General features: G+C 48.1%; 2 long non-coding RNA genes across 2 annotated transcripts; both read right to left on the bottom strand.

Moving 5' to 3' along the window:
* Positions 1-1,002: 1,002 nt before the first annotated feature.
* On the bottom strand, positions 1,003-2,632 carry LOC137204104 (uncharacterized). The gene is made up of 2 exons (XR_010933424.1): positions 2,080-2,632; positions 1,003-1,393 (listed from the first exon to the last, which is right to left on the bottom strand). It is a non-coding gene; the product is annotated as an uncharacterized lncRNA (long non-coding RNA).
* A 2,721-nt stretch (positions 2,633-5,353) lies between these two features.
* On the bottom strand, positions 5,354-9,714 carry LOC137204103 (uncharacterized). The gene is made up of 4 exons (XR_010933423.1): positions 9,496-9,714; positions 7,356-7,389; positions 6,041-6,332; positions 5,354-5,772 (listed from the first exon to the last, which is right to left on the bottom strand). It is a non-coding gene; the product is annotated as an uncharacterized lncRNA (long non-coding RNA).
* Between the last annotated feature and the right edge of the window lie 11,551 nt (positions 9,715-21,265).

The raw sequence follows: 21,265 nt of genomic DNA, 5'->3' as shown, positions 1-21,265 counted from the left end.
CCTTACGTCAGGCTGAAGTTGGGCCACTACCCAGACCAAAGGCTCAGATGTATGATGCAGTGTTGAGGACAGGACTCTGGGAGAGAAGCTTGGCCTGGGGGAAGGGTAGAATTTTCCACATTGTGCTTTAGAGTTTTCCACCTAAGTGCCTGGAAGAAGGGAGGACGGTGCTGGGAGCAAAGGCTCAACCGTGGGACAGGTGAACCATTTGGAGTGGGAGGGAGCCTTCATGCCCTCTTCCCCTGGGGAGGCCTAAGTAGCTTTTTTCATTAATTGATCGATTCTATTGGAAAACATACCAAACGTACAGACAAGGATAGAAAAGAAAAATGTACCTACTACCTGGCTTTATCACACTTAATGCTGAGCCATCTTTCCTCCAGATTTTCACTTTTAAGAAATGGAACAACAGATGAGCTGAAGTTTCCTGCGTATCATTCCCCTTTCCCCAGCAGAAACCACTATCGTGAAACTGGTGTTATCATTCCCATGAGCATTTTGATACTTTTAATACACATGTCTGCATCCATACACATCTTACAGTGCTGATTTTCATGTCCTGAAACTTTTTCCCAATGGAATCACACTGGACATTCCTTGTGCACTTGTTTTTTCCACTCAACATTTTGCCTTTGTTTGTATCTGTGTTGATACATGTGAACTGCAGTTCATTTGTTTTAACTTCTATATAAATAGGACACAATTTCAAAATTTTATTTTCTGGTTGTTTTGTATTTTTTAATGTTAGAAATGACCTTGTAAGAAGATTCTTATACCAGCGAGGCTCCCACACTCCTCTGCACTACTAGACTTAGAAGTGGGATGCCTGAGTCATGGGGCAGGAGCATCTTCAATTCTTCAGACTGTTGCCAAACTTCTTTCCAAAGTGGTTCTACCGATTCATACTCCCACCTGTAGAACTTTGAACTCTCCACATAGTTGCCTACACTTGGTATTATCAGCCTTTAAGTTTTTGCCAAGCAAAACGAAACGGTGTCTCTCTGAGATTTTAATTTGCATTTTCCTTTATTAGCAGTGAGACTGAGCATCTTTTCATGGCTTTATTTTATGGGCCTGAGTCTTTAGGTGTCTCCCGCAGTGAGATTCAAGGGGAAGTGCAGATTAGCCAGAACTCAGATCTTAGTCCTGGAGCTCATCAATTCCAGAAGCTCTCCTAATTCCTGGGTAAGAAATTCACTGTTGCCTGAATAGACTGGAGGAGTTGATCTCGTGGAGGCTGAAGGGAGAGAGTAACAGGGGGGAAGAGGCCTGTTCTACCCTATCCATCCACCGAACAATTGGAGTCTGGCACAGCGCCCCTGGTGGTGACCTGTGGCATGACTGCTGCAAGGCCGGTCCTGGATGGCAGGAGCCCTCTTCCCTGCAGAAGCCTCTGGAGAGGATGTGAGCAAGAGAAAAGGTAAGATTAAGAGACAACTGCCCTCTTGGGCCAAAACCACAGGAAAATTCTGTCTGACATATTTTAAGAAAACTCTATCGAAATATAACCGATAGATAGAAAAGTACACAAATTGTAAGAACCCAGCCCAGTTGAATTTTCACAAAGTGAACATACTTATGTAACCACCACCCAGATCTAGAGCAGAATATTACCAACACCCCAAAAGTTCCTCTCATCTCCCCTCCCAGTCACTACTCCCCCACCTCAAAGGCAAGTTCACATTTTTTTTTTAATATATTATCTTGGCTGTTGAAGAGTATGAGAGCAGAAGTTCTCTGGATCTTTCCCTTGACTCTCATGAGGGAAGTTACCTGAAGTCTTAGGTCATCACAATACCATGTGAAGGTTTAAGTATTTGAGCACATAGACCCAAACTATAGCAAGGTCTCTGAGGCCCCTTGCTTGGCCAGGCTTGGTTTATTGGATGGACAGAGGGAGGGCGTAGGGTGCGGGGGGCAGGGGGTGGGGGTTGGGGGGTGGAGCTCTGGTGTGGGGAGTGGCCAAGGAGAGTGATTATTTACTAACTGGAAGGAAAGTATTGTGATATATTACTGCCCAGCACAGACTTGCTCATGTGCAGCGGAGTGTCAGCAGAGGTGCAAGTGAGAGACACAAACCTGTTACAAGGCTCTTGCAGTGCAGGCAAGAGCAGGTGGTGGCTTGGTTTGGCTGTGGAGATAGAAAGAAGTGGATTGTCAGCATATTTTAAGTATATTTGGGTGGAAGAAGTTACAGGACCTGCTGTTGGATTGGAGGAGGGCGTGAGGGTGAAGGAGATGTGAAGAACAATGAGGGCATCTGGGCAGACACCGATGCCATTTACCAAGATAGGGTCTCCCAGAGCAGGAGCTGGGTTAGGGTAGAAATCATGAGTTCTGTTTTGGACACGTTAAATCTGAGATGCTTCTGAGCCCTGCATGTGGAAATGTCAAGCAGAGAATTAGAAATGAGACTTTAGAGCTGAAAGAGAGGTCTAGATTGAAGATTTAAGCCTGGGAATCTTTGGCCTACGGAGGCTATTTAAGCCCATGGTGTCAATGAGATTTCTAAAGAGACGGAACCAAAAAGGACCAACCAGTTATAGTTACACAGCCTTTAAGTGTGTTAATGATATCAAGGCTATGTTTTTAAAGGGGTCCTTGTCTTTTAAATATACTGAAATGTTTACATATAAAATAATATGAAGTGTGGAATTTGCCTAAAAATAAACCAGGGGAGAAGAGTTAATATTTACGAATGTTATGAATATTTAGACCATAATTTGGTAAGTGTTGAGAATGGGTGAGTACATAGGGGTTCATTAGACTATTCTTTCTACTTTTAATGTATGTTTGAAATGTTCTATACTAAAAGGATTTAAAGGAAAACAACGACGCAACACAGAGCCCAGAAGACCTCTAGCCTTTAGTGGTCAGATGGAGGAAGTAGGAAAACCTGCAAAGGGAAAAGAAGTGGCCGGAGGGGCAGCGAAGGAGGATGACCAGCAGATCAGGGTCTCTGAACAAGAGAAAGGGGCTGACGAAGGAGTGAGATGGTAACTGGCCTGTTAGGGACTCAGAGGGCAAGGCCGATGAATGTTTAATTGCACCCAATGGATCTGGCAACGTGGAAGTCCTTGGAGATCTCCACAAGGCCGTGCTGAGGGAGCAGGTTCAGTGTCAGAAATCTGCCCGGAGTGAACTGAGGGAGCGCAGAAGGGTGTATAGACTCTTCTTTTGACAAGCTTGACTGTGAATGAGAGCAGAAGGACAAAGAGCTGAGGGAGGGTTTTCTTCCACAAAGGGAGAGACAATGCATTTAGATCCGAGAGAGAGAGAGAGAGAGAGAGAGAGAGAGAGAGAGAGAGAGAGAGAGAGAGAGAGAGGAGAGAAGTGCAAGGGCAGGGCCGTGAACCCCTGGAATTAGGTTCCGAGCAACCCACCACCCACTGTCACAGGAGGGAGGGGGGAAGCTGGTGCAGATGAGGCTGCTGGAAGGCTTGGAGGCCAGTGCCCATCTGATGGCTGTTCCTCCCTCTTCTTGGGGCAGGACACTTGGTCATCAGATGCCCAGGAGGGGAGGTCATGTAGGAAAGCTGAGGAGACTGAAGCTGGCTTGAAAGAGTCGTGGAGAATGGGAGGGTGAGCTTGTTGAAGACTGTCACTTCCCCGTCACCACTTCGTGAACACATGTTCTAATACTATTTTCAACTCTGCAGCCCTGACTGTTCTTTGATGTTGCAGGAGAGCTCCAGATGAGGAAGCCGTGAAGTAAGGCATCCCTGTGCTCAAGCTGGAAGTCCTTGAGACACTGAAGAGAAGGGACCCATCTCCCTCAGAGCTGGAGGCCATCTCTAAATAAGAGTCAGGGTCAGAAGGACCCGAGACAAGGACCCAGGAGTGTGGGAAAATGCCTTCATTCTGCAGAGAAGACATTGAACGGTAAAGTACCAATGATGTTAGGCTTGATTCAATAGTTCAGCGATTTGCTTTCTGTTAATTTCACAAATAACCATTTTTACTATATTCTCTTTTTCCGTCAAGTGAGTATTTATATAATATTGGCAGAAGACAAAAAGGTGGCTGATATTTTTTGGTTAACTACTAGTACTTATTTCCCGATTTTTCTTTATTGCTTAAGAAAATTAACCTTAACTTCAATATTTTTCATTACCTCTCCTTTTAAAGGTTTCTCAACCCCTCACCGGCTGTCTGTCCCCAGGCTAGCATTGCCCAGAGAAGCACAGGGCTACAATGTTAACGATAAAAATAGCCACCAGCTTGATCTGCGGAGTATCTGCCGTGTATCTGCCTTGCCCTTTCTAAGCCATGGCTCCAGTCTGCCTGACTGGAGCTTCATACAGGCTCCTGCTCTGTGAGGTTGGCAAGACAGAGTGGTGGTTTTCAAATTTTTTTCCTTTCAATCCCCATTTAACAGACAAAGAAGCTGGGGGTCCTGGAGGAGATGTGATTTGCAAAGACCACCCAGCTTGTTAAGAGTCAGAGTTTCAACTAGAGCCCATCATCTCTGGCTCCCAATGTTGGGGTCTGAGGGATGAGAGGCTGGGGACTCTGGCGGTGACGGACAGGACACCAGGATGAGAGCTGTCTCCAGGGCACACAGGCGACTCCTTGGGCGCCCTCTCCTGGTGTCCGGTGTATGAACAGGATGTCTTCTCCAAAGACAGCAGCACTCTCAGGGCAGAAAACTGCGGAAAGCACCTCTGATGCCAGAGAAAACTAGAGGCCTGCCAAGCTCGGGCCTCTGCTTAGACGGCTCCAGGCCAGAGCAGAACTTGGCTTTTACTGAGCCATGAGCAAAGGGCCAAAGAAAACAATTAAGAAACCCCCACCCCTAGAAGCCAGTCCCCTGCCCCCAGCCCCTCTGCCGATGGCTCTAGTGACTCACTCCTCCCCAGGGTGCGGCCTTGGAGGAAACGGCCCAGGAGTGCATAGGAGGAGTTCTGTACTGACGGACTTCAGGCAGGTCCTGGTCTCCAGGAAGGAAAAACACCACTGAAATCATCACGGTTGGCAACCGTGCTGCTCCCCAGGGTCCGGGGGCATCTGGTGAGTGGTGTGCAGGAAGGACGGTGAGGGAAGGGGTACAGGTTCGGCTGCACTGGGGAGCCAGCTTCCCAGCCATGTCTGGACAAGGACAGAGCTGGACCCAAAGGGGCCTGTCTGCTGCTACAAGCACAAGCTCGTGGACCATCGACCACCACAGGCCAGGAGCATTTAACCTATCACATCCACAGGTGTGGTACTATGGAGACAATCGTTAGATTTTGCCTGCCCCAGGCTAACATTTTTAAGGATTGTCATTTTGGACTTCTTACCAAGAGAAAAGTCTGAGGCCTGATTCTCCTCTGTATGAAACGCCATCTTTCCTGCAAATAACACACAACGTAATCATGCAAACAAGGAAACAATGAGGACGTGCAAACCCATGCTCTCTTATTGCCAGAGCCCACCAAACCTGTCCCAGACGTCAAAATGTTACCTAAAAGCACGTTTTGCCTCTCGCTCTTGGCACAGCCAGGAAAGAAGAACAACAGTGCCAGCAGGGCGGGCTCCCTAGAGGCTTCCAGGTGGTCAGTTTCCGGCTTGAGGGATGGGAGTCCAGGGACGGAGCTCTTGGGATGCAGAGCACTGTGGCTGGAAGTTAAGGCTCTGTCCACATTTACTGGGGCAGCTGGGGACAGACTCTCTACAGTGCCCAGCACAGGTCCAGGAATTCACTCATTTCTCCCTTGGTTCACGCATTCATTCATCTGCCGTCCTGCAGGCATGTGCCAATGGCCCTCTTGTGCCCAATACAGAGCCGGGCTCCTGGGTAGATTCAGAGAGTAATGAGACACTCCTTGCCTTGAGTAACTACACTTGTGGCAACACAATGCAAAACAGGCCACAGAGCTGTGCTGTGGGAAGACACGGAGCACCTCCCGTCCCTGGCCTCCAGGCCACTCTGCCAGAATCTCTGCTCCCTCACTTCATTCAGGCCTCGGATCAAATTCCTCTGTCCTGGAGGCCTTCCCTGGCCGCACCCCAATCCCTCCCTGTCCCCTGACCCAGCCTTATGTTTCTTCAAGGCGCTTACCTCCTCCTGATCTCACATGTATCAATTGTCTTGCCCAGAATGTCAATTTCATGGAGGCAGAGACCTTGTCCTGCTCTCTTCGGAGTTCTCAGCTCCTATACAGGGCTTGGCACAGACGCTGCGAAGTAAATATTTGCCGGGAGAAGGAAAGGAAGGAGGGAGGGAAACTGCTGTGACTCACCAAACGTGACAGATCTGAGAAGGCTTCCAGGTGGAGGTGGCCAGGACTTACAGTAGGATTTTCCTCAGGTCGAAAAGAGAGGCCCAGGCAACCAGGCAAAGGGAGTGGCACCTACAGAGTTAAGGAGGCTGGAAGGAGGGGAGGCCAGAGAGGTAGTTGGGGATAACTCCTGAAGGGCCTTGAGGCCGCAAAGGGGTCAGGGCCTTGACCTTGGGCTGTAGGGAATGGTCCAGAGTAGTTAAACAGAGGACAAGGAAGGGCAGGGTGTGCTGTGCTGGAGCCGGGAGGAATGGAGGACAGCTTGACGGCCAGGGACTACTTGACTCGGCAGCTTTCAGACTGTGCCAGCAGAGCAGGGAGGCAAGTTCCGGGGGGCCAGAGGGTCCCTAAGTGCAGCCCGGGTGGGGCCTGGGAGGCTTCATGGAGGAGGTGAGCCCTGCGCAGGGCTCTGGAGGCCACACCAGGGCGGCAGGAAGGGGGAAGAGAGGGCAGGGTGCCAGGGCCAGCTCTCAGCGCTGACAGCGCCCACTCCACCCACCTCTGCCTCCCCTCCGTGAATACCAACATGCTCATCCAAACATTCTGGGTGGACTTAGGCTAATTATCCAGCCAGGAGACGCTTACGTGGACAAGGCCGAGTCTCCCAACAGCCCCCATCCCCGCCTGGGGTGGCCTTGAGTCTCCTCTGCCCACCCTCGTCGCCTGGTGCCAGCCCAAGGCCGGGGACTCGCCCCAGACACCTCTCAGCCCCTCACCCTGCTCTGGACCCTCCTTGGCTCCCCCCTGCACCCCTGCAAACCCCTCCCCCTCCCCCCTGCATCCCCACCCCACCCTTGGAGGAGGCTTGGGCTTTGGGTGTCTCTGGGATAAGGGGGCCTGGGGGTAAGGGGTGCCGGGGCTGGGTCTCCTCCCGGCTTCTGTCTTTCGTGGGCCCCCTGGGCTCCACTGCCCTCTCCACCCCTCCTTCCCACCCACACACAGGGGAGGAGGGCAAGATGCACCCCACATAGGGGCCCCCTCAGGACCCACCAGCAAGCCCACGACAGGCCTCGAGGAGGGAGACAAACTGAAAATCAGCACGTCCAGAGATGCCCCCCACCCTGCCTGGGGGTAGGGGAGACACATCATACTTACACAGCACTGCTCGTTATAGCTCTAAAGTCACTTTCTGGTGCAAAAACATAAAAAATGTATTATGTATGACTTGGTATCACGTTTGATATATTTATGTAATTTTTCAGAAAAGAAAACTAGCAAAACCTCTCTGGGAAAAGAAATCCCCATTTCCCCCAAACTTTCAAGTTATTTTCGTGCCTTCCTGGCTCTGCTCTGGGGAGGGAGAGGTGACGACTCCACACCCACCGGGATCCCACCACCGGGAGAGGTGAGCGTGCAGCTAGCTCTTCCCCGGGTGCGCAGCCCGCCAGGGGTGTCAAATTGATTAACTTCCTCATGGTAGTGAGCTCCCTCATGTTTTCCTTTGCAGTGTCTCAGCTCTAAACGATCGTGACCCAAGGCAATTTACAGTTACTTCCATTTTTTTTAATGAAGTCTGATTTAATCGTTGGAATGGTTAATGGCCTCGTCTGTCACACATAATAAAACAGAGCCTAACTGCATTTTAAAAAGGCCCTTTTGGTATGAACAGAAGAAACAACTTGATTGCCTTGTGAGAGAGGGCTTTGCTGGGCGCTAAGATGGCTTCCCAAGGGCACCAATTTCTCCCTGGGTCGCCATTTCACCCTCCCCAACTGTTCTTTCTTCTAAAGGAATTTCCTAATTCCTCAGCCAGTTAAAACCCTTGGCTGTCCTGCCAGCATCCTCAGGCCGCCCCATCCTCAGGCTCCCAAGGTTTTACACACCCCTGCGTGGTTACAGCCCTCCAGGCCCTCCCGTGGAAGCAAATTGCCCGACACCCATTTTATACCTGGGAAAACTGAGACTGGCTTGCCCTACTTGTCCAGCGCCCCAGGGCGGTGAGTCAGTGCCTCTCTGATAGGCACTGTCGTCGTCACCGCCAACCACTGACCATCCCCACCCAGCCAGACAGCCCACAATGTGCTCCACCCCTGTGGCAGGATAGGGCCCTTGTTAACAGGCCTGTGTCCTGTCCTCTCAGAGTCACTGTGCTTGAGCACTGAATCCAAAACCCAGGGGGAAACTCAGGCAAGGACCAGTGATTCACCCAAGAGCCTAGAGCTTGTTCAAAGGGACCTGAGGTTAAATTTTGGTCATTGAGCAAATAACAAACTTGCCTCCTATAAAATACGAAAGTCGGCCCCTTCCTATAGGAGAACCTGGGAAAGCCTACAGAAGCCTGGCCGGGGCCAGCCCCCTCCCGTGCCCTGACTCTCCTGCTCTCCTTTCCTCCCCAGCCTCTGTCCAGGGCACCGCCTACCCCTGCCCCAGCGCTCCTTGAGTGAGCCCACCCCGGAGCCTTCAGCAAGGTTTACCAGTTGGCCTAGTAGGTGTCACAGGGGAGGCTCAGGTGGCCTAGCTAACACCAGACTGAAGGCCTAGTAGTCCTCACCCTGGGAGGGAGGGAGATCTAAAACAGAACCATGGCCGTGGTGTCATGAGCCATGTGACCTTGAGAGCGGGCTCCCTCTGTGGAACACATCCTCACTTGTCACGTGGGGGCATCTCCATGCCCCTTCCTTCAGGAGGCACTTTGCTGAGGGCAGATGGGGGTGCCAGGAAGGCCCACAGAGCCCACCTGGAGGGAGGCCAGAGTCCTGTGGAAGAAGTGCCCGGCCAGGGGTGTGGCTCGGCCCAGCCAAGCTGTGCACCCTGCAAGCTTGGGAAACGGGGCCTGTCTGCACACTCCTGCCCTTCGTCATGTAGCCTCTTTTAAGTGCCCGTGCCTGAGCGGAGGCTGAGAAGCAAAGAGCGTGTGGGCTCTTGGCCAGCTTCTTGGACTGGAGGGGGGCAGCTGGGAGAGGCATCCAGTCGTAACTGCTTCTTCCTTCCTGAGCTCGGCCGGGAAGGGGGCCCGCAGGCTGGGGCCAGAACTTGCAGATCGTCTCTGGGGGCAGAGCCCATGGCTGTGCAGGCCCACTTGTCTTCTCTAACAAGGAAAAGGAGGTTGGGGGAATGGGGAGCCTTCTAGCCCCTTGCAGTACGGTACAGGGAGAGGTGGGCTTAGAGTCAAAGGACCAGGTTCCAGCCTGCCCAGCTTCCAAAATGTGTGATTTGATCCCTGTCCTTGTTTGGAATAGACAGCCAGTGATCAGGACCTAGAGGGTGTGGGCAGACCACGTAGGACAATACTCACCCAAGCGCATGGAGAATCTGTAAGAAGCAGAAAGCCTACCCTCCCAAAGGGCAAAATGGGAGGGAACTTGTGTTCTTATTCTCTCTCTCGCTCCCTCCAGTCAGCTTCAATCTGAAAAGGACAAAACAAAAGCAGGTACCTACAATAGCTGTGGCAGAGGCTCTGCTGGAAAGAAAAATTAAAATGAGCCCTTGTAGAAAGAAAACTCAGTGGCTCTCATTGTTGTCAGAAGCTCCACCTGGACACGGGGGGCACGTTCTCCCCAGGGATCTGAGAGGAAGCATTTTGTCCTGACTGCCTCTGGCCACCCTCTCGTAACTATCAGGGGAGGACCCTCAGGATGAACCTAGCATCTCCCTTACCTCTCTCCTTGTCCAGCTCAGGCTTCATTAAACACACACTCAGTGTCCTGTCCCTTGCTCCCTCTGTCATGCCTCTCTAGCAAAACCCCAATGCTTGTTAAACCAAGAGTCCATCCTCTCTGGACCTGAACTCAGGAAAGGGAATATAGTTGGAGAAAAGCATGCTGTATCAGTCAGCATAGGTTATGCTGCAGTAACAAACAACCCCAGGTCTCAGGGGCACCACTCCAAGGCCAACAGAGAGGAGGTTCACTGCAAGTCGGTGTGGCTCTGATCGCCAGCAGCATGTGACACAGACAATCATTCTGTCTTCCCTGAAATTTGCTCTCAGGGACAACGTTTTCCCTTTGTTCTCCTCCTACTTCACTGGTCATTTCCTGTCAATCTCCTTTACTACTTTCAACTCATCTTTCCAACCCTTAAACTTTGGAGAATCTGGGGATTAATCCTGACACCTCCTTCCTGCCCACACCCACTTCCTCAGTGGGCTCATCAGGCACACAGCATTGAGCACCACCTGCGTCCCAATGTCTCCACTTACATCTTTGCCCAATCATTGTCCCTAAATTTCAGATTTGTACATTCAGCTGCCAAATCAACAGCTCCACTTGCACAAGTAAAAGGTGTCCAAAACTAAACTCTTAATTTTAACCCCCAAACGTACTACCACTGACCCCCAGTCTCCCGTCCCAGTTATTGGCAACTCCACTCTTCGAGTCATTCAAGTCAAAAACCTTGAATATCCCTTGACTCCACAGCCAGTTCATCAGCAAACCCTGTTCACCCCACCTTCAACATACACACAGAATCTGAAAATCTCTCATCATTTCTGCTACCACCCCGATCCAAGACAACCATCCTCTCTCACCTGGACAATTATTGCCAGAGCCCTCTAACTGGGCTCTCTGCTTCTGCCCCTACCCTCTTCCAGGATGGAGTGATTCTTTAAGACTAAGTTAAATCAAGGCACTCCTCTTCTCAAAATCCTCCAAGAGCTTCCATTGCAGAGTAAAATCCAGTGTGCTCACCACGGCCTATGAAGGCCTATGTGACCTGGCCCACTGCTGCTACCTCTATGTCCTCATCTCCCTCCATGCCTGTGTCCCCAAACTCACCAAGCAACTTTCACATCAGGCCTTTGTACTCGCTCTTCCCTCCACCTGGAATGTTCTTCTCCCAGAGACCCACATGGTTTGCTTCCACGGGTCTCTGCTCAAATGTCATTTATCAGAGAGGTCTTCCCTGACCTTCTATATAAAATAGGATCCAATTTCTGACACTTTACATTCCCTTGTCCAGCTTGATTTAGTTTCGTATTATTTACCATCATGTGCCCTTTTTTGTCTCTCTCTCCAAAATAGAATGTAAATACCAAGAGAAGCGATTTTATTTGTTTTGTTCATTGAGGTAGCTCCAGCCCCTAGAGCAGTGCCTGGCATGAGGCAGGCACCCAATACATATTTGCTGAATGAATGAATGTGTGGCTGAACTAAAGGGGGAGATAGCAGAGCACAGAGGCAGGAAGTAACTCACTCCCTTGCAACACAGGGAAAACACTATGTTAGACATGTATTTTGTGAGACATTAAGCTTCTTCACTATTTAGGTTATTTTCAATTGAGTTTCTGTTCTTTTCAGCCAAGAGTATCCTAAATGAATCATTGCCATTCAGGCTGATTGGCTGGGAGCAAAAGTGCACAGGCCCCAGTAGGAGACTCCTGCCAGCTGTCCTTCCACAGCAGCGTGGGGTCAGGGAGCTGCCCCTTTTGATCCGGCTTCCTGGGCCTCCGCCCCAGGTTTACATCTAATGTGGTGGGACAGTGCCTCAGAATATACCACCAAGCTGGCAGTGCACCACAAAACCTATGGCCACCCATGCCTCTGGGTCCCTGGGTAAGGAGCTCAGAGAGAGGGAAAAGGTCACAATAGAACTCTGGTACTTTGCCCTGAACATCTAAGAGCAGGCCCCTCAGCCCTGCCTATTCTACTGTAGGGACCAGGTCAGTGCCAGCCTCCCCTGGAGAGAGATGGAGGAAGAACCTGGTAGTAACGTGCCATTGTTATGAGCCAAGCATGCTACATGCATTTTACCTAGAAGGGAGGCTGCCACAGAGTGCTGTTTAACTCCTAACATCTATCCCTCTTTTTTTCCATTGTTAAGCTTCTCTTAAACTCACTCTGATTAGCCTTTCACCCCCACTGCTTCACTAAATCAGCTCCTGTCGACATTATCAATGACCTCCAGGATGCCAAACCCAGCAGTGACTTCTCAGTCCTCCTCCAAATTGGCCTGTCAGCATCAGCAGTATGTGACAGTCTGACCCTTCCCCAAAACACCACACTCACCTGGTTTTCCTTCTTCCTTTCTGGCTGTTCCCCCTCAGTCTCCTTTGTTGGCTCCTCCTCAGTTTCTTATCCTCTTGATATAGGAGTACCCAGAAGCAATTCTGTCTCTGTCCATAACCTCTTCCTTGGAGATCTCATCCCATGACTTTGTATTTACTCACTGCTATGGATTGATGTTCCCCCTGCAAATCCACATGTTGAAGCCCTAATCTCCAGTGTGATGGTATCTGGAGGTGGGACCTTTGGGAGGAGATTGGGTCATGAGGGTGGAGCCCTCAAGATGGGATTAGTGCTCTTATAAGAGGAAGAGACCAGAGCCCTCTCTCACTCTACCTTTAGAGGATAGAACAAGAAGGTGGGCATCTGCAAGCCAGGGAGAGAGCTCTCACTAGGACTTAATCCTTCTGGCATCTTGGCCTTGGACTTTCCAGCCTCCAGATCTGTGCAAAATAAGTTTCTGTTGTTTAAGCCACCAAGATTATGGCATTTTGTTACAGCAGCCCAAGCTGGCTAAGACACCCTCATACTTACCAGTTCCAATGTTCTTCATCCCTTTCTACCTGATATCACTTCCTTTCAGCCTGAAGAACTTCATTGAGCATCTTTTCTTGTGTGAGTCTGCTGGAAACAAATTCACTAGGCTTTTGTTTATCTGAAAATGTCTTTATTTCACATTTGGTTTTGATATATATTTTTGCAGGACATAGAATTCTATGTTGGCATCTTTTTTCTTTCAGCACTTCAAAGATTTACTTATTGTCCATTAACTTTTATTTTTCTGAGGAGTCGGCCATCATTCTCACTGTTTTGCCCCTATATGTAAGTCTTTTTCCTCTTGCTGCTTTTAATATTTTTAAATATTTTTTCTTTATCTTTGGTATGCTGGTTTAGCAGTTTAACTATGTGTAATTAGTACTGGATTTCTTTGTATTTATCCTGCTTAGGATTCACTGATATCCCTAGACCTGTGGGTTGCTGTTTTTGAGGAAACTTGGAAATTTTTGGCTAATATTTCTTCAGATACTTTTCTCTCCTATTCTCCCTCTTTTTCTTCTGGAATTCCAGTTACATGCAGGCCACAATTTCTGATACAAGTCATTGAGGCTCTATCCATTTTTTCCCAGTATCTTTTCCTCTGGGTGCTTCATTTGGAAGATGACTTGTCTTCAGGCTCACTGATGCAGTCTTTTGTTGTAACCAATCCTCTGATTTTTTTAATATAATGTATCCTCCAGTTCTAGGGTTCCCATTTAGTTCTCTTTTAGAGTTTCCATATTCCTCCTGAACTGTCCTATCTTTTTACCAATTAATCCATCATTCCTATTGATTCTTTAAAAGACCTTATCAAATTTATTTTAGAGTTCTTTTCTGCTGATTGCAACATCTGTGTTATCTGTGTCTGCTTCTGTTGACTGATTTTTCTTTGACTATGATCCACATCTTCCTGTTTCTTTGAATTTTTTTGTAAGTTTGGACTGTATATAGGATATTATAGATGATTTCTTATAGAGACTCTAGATTCTGTTATCTTCCTCTGAAGGGTACAGTGTGTTGCTCTGACAAACCGTTAAGTAACTGACAGATCATCTTAATCCTGAGGTGGCTTAATTTTAGGTTCTGTTATGGTGAGTCTCTTTCAGTTTTGTCCTTAGTTGTAGGGTGAGTCCCTGAGTCCTGGGATGTGTCTTTACTTATGGAGTGTGGGCTTTCTGGAGTTTCAGTGGGAAGCCTGACACCAAGCCCCTGTACGTTGGAAGCACTGGAGATGCAGTGGGAAGCTGCAACCTCTGCTCAGTTCTATCAGTCTTCCAGTTGCTTTTTTCCTCTGGGCACCTTGGAGTTTTGATCCCCACATGCCTAGTTACGGAGTTAAGCAAGGATTCAAGAAGAGTTTATACACAGATTATGGGGATGGGCCAAGCCTGGTGCATTTGAGAAGGAACCAGAGGGCCTGGAAGACTAGAGCAGAGTGAATCAGAGGAGAGAAGTGGAAGATAAAGTCGAAGAGGTAGCAGGGCCAGATCTGGAGTACCTACTGGGCCATGCTCCAAGAGTTGGGATTCAACGAATGATGAGAAAACAGTGATGGTCTTGAGCACAGGAGTGACATAATCTGATTTACCTTTTTAAAAGATCAAATCCTCATACTATTTTTCACCTTCCAGATGGAAAAGGTTGAACAAGTTTGATTAATACATTGGGTTGATGAGGGTATGTGGCAAAAGGCACGTTCTCATTCATACCTAGTGGTAGTGTACACTGATAGAAATGTTATAGAAGGTAACTGCAATAAATCAAAATTGCAAATGGAATTAGATTCAGCAAGTCTACCACTGAGAACTTATCCTACAGATATACTGTATTTGTGTAAAATGACATAAGTACAATGTTACTCATTGCAACATAGTGTAAAACACTGGCAACAATCTAAATGCCTACCAGCGGGCATTAAATATATTACGGTGTATCCATACAGTGGAATATTATGCAGTCGTTAAAAAAGAAATGAGACTGTTCTTTGCTAATATGGAATAATTTCCAAGAAATAATAAGTGACAAGATGAATTTACAGAGCAGTGGATCTAGTATATTTACATTTAAAATGGGAACTATAGGTGATCATGAACTATACCTTAGGAGGATATAAAAGAAGCTGGTAATACTGACTACCTCTTAGGAAGAAGAAAGAAACCTCAACGTCCACCTTGTTAGACTTTTTCAATTTTATACTATATCAATCTATTTCCTATTCAAAAAGAAAATGAAAATAAGAACACCATTCTGGCTTCTACTGGAAAAGAGCAGAAACTGAGAGACCAGTTGGGAGGTGGGGGGCTGTGTGGTCCTTCACAGAGAACTGCTGGTGCCTGAGCTCAGGTGGCAGTGGGGGAGCTAGAACATCTTCCAGGCCATTGAAGCCCCTTCTTTTCCAGAACTTCTGTGTGTTACTTTCTCTCAGAGGATTTTTCTGAAGAAGAAATCTTCCCGGTAAAATCCCCTCGTCAGGCCCAGAGAAGAGAAGGGCCTTGCCCAGACCACATAACTAGGTGGTGGTGAGTAGATATGAGATCTTAGGTCTTTTGAGTCCCAACCCAGTGCTGACTCAGTTCTAATTACTAGAGTCTTGAAACCAAACCCCACCTGCCTCCTGCCCCACTCTCAAGCCACCACCTTTTCCATGCCCCACCTGTGAACCCACCTGCCTCCTGCCCCGCTCTCAAGCTACCACCTTTTCTGTGCCCCACCTGTGAACCCACAGGTGGCAGCAGCACAGGTTCTGTGGCTTCTGGGGTCTTTTCTCTCTTTAGCCTTCCTTCTTGCCTGATGCCACCTCTGCCATGGAACTCAGTTATTCTCACCCTCCTGCTCTCCCTGAGACCCTCACTACACACACACACGTGCACACTCGTGGGGCTAAGCTGTTTCAAGGACCACCACTGCAGTTCCCACCCCAGGAAGACCCTTCAGACCTCCGGCTTCTCTCACATACACCCACCAGCATCCTCTCCCACCCATCAGGCTCAAAACTTGCCCGTCCTAGGTTCCCGCCCCTTTGAATCCTTTTTCTAACTGATCTAATTAATAACAATTCTACCTGCCATTGGTAACAGTGTGTTTCTTTCATCACTGTCCTGGGTGAGAGGCCTAAGGGGCAGGCATTTCAGGCTGCTTCCGTTCAGATCCACTGAGCACAGGGCTAGGGTGTTCCCTACCACACGACCACGACCCCTCCATGTGCCCAGGACGGGACCCAGGCCCCTAAATCCTGTGCTGGCTTTATGCTCCCCATTCTACTTCTTATTCTAACATTCAAACTGAGAAGTCAATGGATTAATCCTGCACCGGTTCATAAACATTTGCATGTGAGCCAGAGACTCTGGGAGCCACTAACGAGAACAACTAAATATGGAATGACAGCCACTTGGCAGGCAGACTGGGGTATTTTTCTGGGATAGGTCTTCACCTAATTCCAAAGAGACTGGACACAACATCTCTCCATTCTTTTCCTGGAACATTGCTGGGCTTTAAGGGGTCTCTGGCTTTGTCCTCTGGAAGCCTTCCTGTACAGACCCTGTGTTGTTCATGTACGGTCAACCCTTTGGCTCCATGACACCACATAGCAACTATGAAGAAAATAGAGTGGACAGGCTTCAGTGTAGGCAAGTAGGAAGCCACAGACCTCAAAGCGGAAATAACTCCCGTGTGCTCCCAGGGACCTGGCTCTGGGTGCTAATGCCAACTTCCTCTGTTCAGAGCTTTACACAGTGTGCCCACAAAGTAACATAGGCAACTGTACATCATAAATGCTTTACTGATAATTCAACACACACTGTGCTCAGTGCCATTCCCTGATACGTTTAATGTGCCTATCATTATCAATGCATGGTTCAACGTGCTGTGCAAAATCACAACCAAACCAGCGCACTAATGCGACGTTTCCATCCAGCCCTCATGATGAGTCTGGGATACATCATGTCACACACTTTTCTCTGGTTTTCACTGAATAAATCTGTGCCTATAGCACACTCAGAAGAGGTAATCTCAAGAGGGCTCAATCGGGAAAAATAAATGAATGAATGAACAAATGAATGAATGAATAACATTATCTACATTTTAAAACTTTATGGCCCCTCTCTAGTTTGTGAAGCACTTTTGCAATCATTGTTTGTTACCCACAGCTTTCCTCCCCTACCAGTTACAGCCCGGGAAGAGAACCTAAGAGTCACAGAGACAGTGCCCTGAAGACATCAAAGAGCATCAAAGACCCCAGAGGGCCCTTCGGTCCATTGCTTCTTCTTCTTCTGTACAAAATCATGTGCCCTCCACCCCGAACCTGGAGGCTGCTCTGATCACTACCTACCCCACCTCCTCAAGGGAGATGGAACCACAGAGCAGAAGGCTCAGCAGAGCAGTGGACATAACTAAGGAGACGGGGGAAGGGGCTGCTACAGGAGGACAGCTCAGAAAACTCAGATTCTGACCCTCCTTCTTTCCCATGGCAAACAGGAATCAAACTACCACAGATGGTGTTGAAGAGGGTAAGCAGAGCCAGGCAGCTTCTGGTTCAAATCCCAGGTCTAAAAGTAAGTGACCTCGGGTGAGTTAGCTGGGCTGAGCTTCTGTTTCCTCACTGGGAAAACAAGGACAACCTTGTGTGCTACAATCACCCTTTACATTTGAGTGCACAGCTCTGTAGAGACGCAAATTAGAAGACAGAGCCCCTGCCCTCATGGAGCGCTGGAAATGTGACTATAAAATACAGTAGTCCCCCCTTATCAGCAGGGGATACATTCCAAGAACCCCAGTGGATGCTTGGAACAGCATATAGTACCGAACCCCATATACACTAAATTTTTTCCTATACAAACATACCCATGATAAAGTTTAATTTATGAATTAGGTACAGTAAGAGAATTGCTAGCATCACTTCTCTTGTGCTTTGGGGCCATTAAGTAAAAAGTGTTACTTAAACACAAGCCCTGCCATACTGCAACAGTTGATCTGATAATCTAACCCGCTACTAAGTGACGAAACAATGGGATACACTGAATATATAGGATGGAGCTGGACAGTGCCAGATTTCATCAAGCTACTCAGAACAGGCGCAATTTAAAACTTATGAATTGCTTATTTCCGGAATTTTCCATTTAATATTTTCGGACCACGGCTGACATGGTTAATTGAAACCATAGTAAGCAAAACTGCAGAAAAGGGAGGACCACTGTAACGTAAATATTCTTACATCAGTGGATCTGTTATGTTCCGATGAGAGATGCCCTTTAAAGTAGAGAGAGGCAACTCGGCATCACAGCTAAGAGCTCAGGCTCTGCCTCCAGAGGCCTGGACTCAAATCCCACCCAACCACTCACCGGCTGAGTGGCCTGGGCAAGACACTGACCTGTGTGTGCTTCAGTTTTGGCATCTGTGAAATGGGGATGTTACTAGGAGGGTTGTAAGGATTTCCGTGAGCCTTGCTTTGCTGGAAATATTTCTGGACTTTAAGAATAGATATCAGAGTTAATTTACAAACAGCAGAGAAAAGCACTCCCATTGCTTCTGTTCCACCTTTATTGCTCAACAGCCCCTTACCTGGTAATCAACTGAATAATTTGGGTTGCTTCCAACAATTTGCCCACTGACCTCACCATAGTAAAGAACTACTAAAGGTGTCGCAGGTAGAGCTCAAGGAAGGATTCTCAGTAAAGTTCTCAACAATAGCATTACAGGAACAAGTCTGTCCTCCAGCATCTTTGTGGGAGTTGGTGGTCAGTGGGACGGAGAAGCTCTGTGCTGTCATGGAAACAGGCAGTCTCTACACAGCAGGTCAAGCCTGAAGCTTCTCTAGTCACCCCCACCCGCCCCTTCCTTTTATTCAGTTCCCTAAAGCATAAGGCAGATGTCAGTTGGTGTAAAGGGATGTCAGTTTTCCAGGCCAGAAGCAGGCAGTGTTGGGCGGTGGGGGATGGGAGGGACACACTTCAATCTGGAAACGGAACCAGGAAGAGGTTAAGAAACCCACAGGGGATTTTAAAGTAGACTAGCCAGTCTAGATATGTGCTCTTATGAAGAATGGCCAAACCTGGCCCCCCTTCCCAGGGGGCTAAAGAGGACCCAGAACCAGAAAGATAATTAAGCACTCTTGAGTCTGTGCCAGGTCTCCCAGACCTCCAGGTCTAGGTCAGAGCTCAAAAATGGGGCAGTGACTCCAATCTTCTAAGAGCTTTGTTGGATGACATCCAACATTCAGCCTTGTCTGTCTGTAACTCTCTTTAAATCTTCTGAGGTTCCCCCATACCAAGCACTCCTCTGCCCCTCTCCTTACCTGATGATTAAGTAGTGAAGGAGATCTCATTTTTTCCCACCACATACCTGTTATTTGGGTGGAGTTTTCTTCTTAATTCTCAACCCAAAAGAACAAACTCCCTACTTCCTTTTGCTTCCTGGTCTGAGACGTACTTGGATATGGAGTGGAGTGGAGTTGATACAGAAAACCTTTTAAAGAGGAGACTGGGTATAATTTTTTTTACTGAAGTATAGTTGATTTATAATGTTGTGTTAATTTCTGCTGTACAGCGAAGTGACTCAGTTATACACATATACACATTCTTTTTCACATTCTTTTCCATTATGGTTTATCACAGGATATTGGATATTGTTACCTGTGCTGTACAGTAAGACCTTGTTGTCTATCCATCCTATATGTAATAGTTTGCATCTACTAACCCCAAACTCCCAGTCCATCCCTCCCCCACAGCGCCTCCGCCTTGACAACCACAAGTCTGTTCTCTATGTCTGTGAGTCTGATAATTTAAATGCGTGATAGATTTCTACCCCATTTGCCAAAAGCCATCCTAAAGAGGGCTGATAAAAGTCTGTTACATGCTGGTAATTATATAGTGGAAACAGGTACCCTTGCAGACATGAAGTCAGAGGGCTCCTACCGTCCTGGCTGCCTAGACAGCTCATCTGAGTGCAGTCACTGAGGAGTCACAGCCAGGTACGTGGGGCCCATGGAATGGTTTCTCATCCTAGGAAGGAGTAACCTGACCCAGGAATTCTAGGAACCAAGCAAATTCAAAATTCTACACATACGAAAATAAACTAAATGGCCACCAATCAAGTCATTTCCCTGTCCTAGACCCTCCTGAACTTTCCCTTTGCCCACTCCCCTACCGCTCGTCCCCTGCACACTCACCATCCCCACTGTGCCTCTGCTCAGGCTATGTTCTCAAAGGCGAATGCTACCCACCCTCACCTCGCCACCTTGGCCCACCCTCATTGCTCCCTCTGGGACCCTGCAGCACTTTATGCCACAGACTGTGCTTTGGATCTGATTCCATACTGCTTTACAGTCAGAATTGGTTACATCCATGACAGCACATCAAGGTTCTCCCAGATAGGTGGTGTTTCTCCTACAAGCACCCACAGTGCGAGGCACAAAAAAAGACCGGTTGATCAGCCAACATATTTGATTTAGAAACATAAATAAAATAGCCCCATGCACCCTCAGGCGCAGCCATGGCTGAACGCTCACACTCTTGCACTGCCTTCCAGATTCAGCATCTTCCTCATTCCCTTGATTTGGGGGGTGCCACTCCTGGTTTTCTCATGTCAAAACAAATTCTGTGCCTGTCTAGCTCTCTAAAGACATAGTTATTGACTTAGAGGTTTTTCTGTTGGAAAGAGCACCATAGTCCCCCAAGGATTGGAGTGCCATGGCGTGTTCATTAGGACCACACTGCAGCCTCTACAGCTTCAACTGAGACCAGTCTAACTCACAGCCCCCAGCCCCGAATGGAGGGTAAGGACTGAGCCAAGTCCACTTGGCTTCCAGGGACAGGATGAGAATCACAAGGCTCATGGCCTCCAGTGTTTTGAAAAAAGCTACCTCTGAAACTCAGAGAAGTGCTTTAGCACCTCCAGTGACCATTTACTTCTATGAGCTGGATTGGGTTGGTCCACAATCCCAACTCTCCCCCTGCTCCCACCCCAAGCTCACACTCCTTTCAGGGCTTGCCAAAACCTGTGATCACAAAAGAGAAAATGAGAGCAGCTGGTCAAGATGGGACCCCGTGGAAGGCAAAAAAAAAAAAAAAAGGTGGAGGGAGGAAAGAAGCATACCAAGCATTTCAAGGAAAACAACTTAAAAATTAATGAGTTGTCAGAAAGGGAAGACATCACAAGAGGGTCAATCAGGGAAGTTTTTCTGAGCACCTGTCAGTTGATCAAGGAACATTTACTGCAGGCCCGCTGTGCATAGGGCACTGCTAGAAATGTTGAAGCGGATACAAAGATGTAGCATATATAAAAAAGAAATGTTTGGGGAAAACTGATTTTAGCCTCTGACGTCAAGGAGCTTATAATCTAAGTGGCGTTCATTAAATCTAAACCACTCTTCCTGAAAGGCCCCGATACTTACAAACTGGCTGTCGAGGTTTCTTTCATGAGTGCCCGTGCCACTCTCTCCCAGGGCTTCCATATGAGATTTTGTGTATATACCTCTCACGAGCATCCAAGTGCTGCGGCCAGTCATTGCTATGGGGGGAGGGAATTTTCAATAGC

Source organism: Pseudorca crassidens, chromosome 12 (assembly GCF_039906515.1).
Source record: "Pseudorca crassidens isolate mPseCra1 chromosome 12, mPseCra1.hap1, whole genome shotgun sequence".
NCBI classification, from domain to species: Eukaryota; Metazoa; Chordata; class Mammalia; order Artiodactyla; family Delphinidae; genus Pseudorca; species Pseudorca crassidens.
The sequence above is the reverse complement of the archived record's forward strand: the minus strand, read 5'-3'. Positions and strand labels throughout refer to the sequence as shown.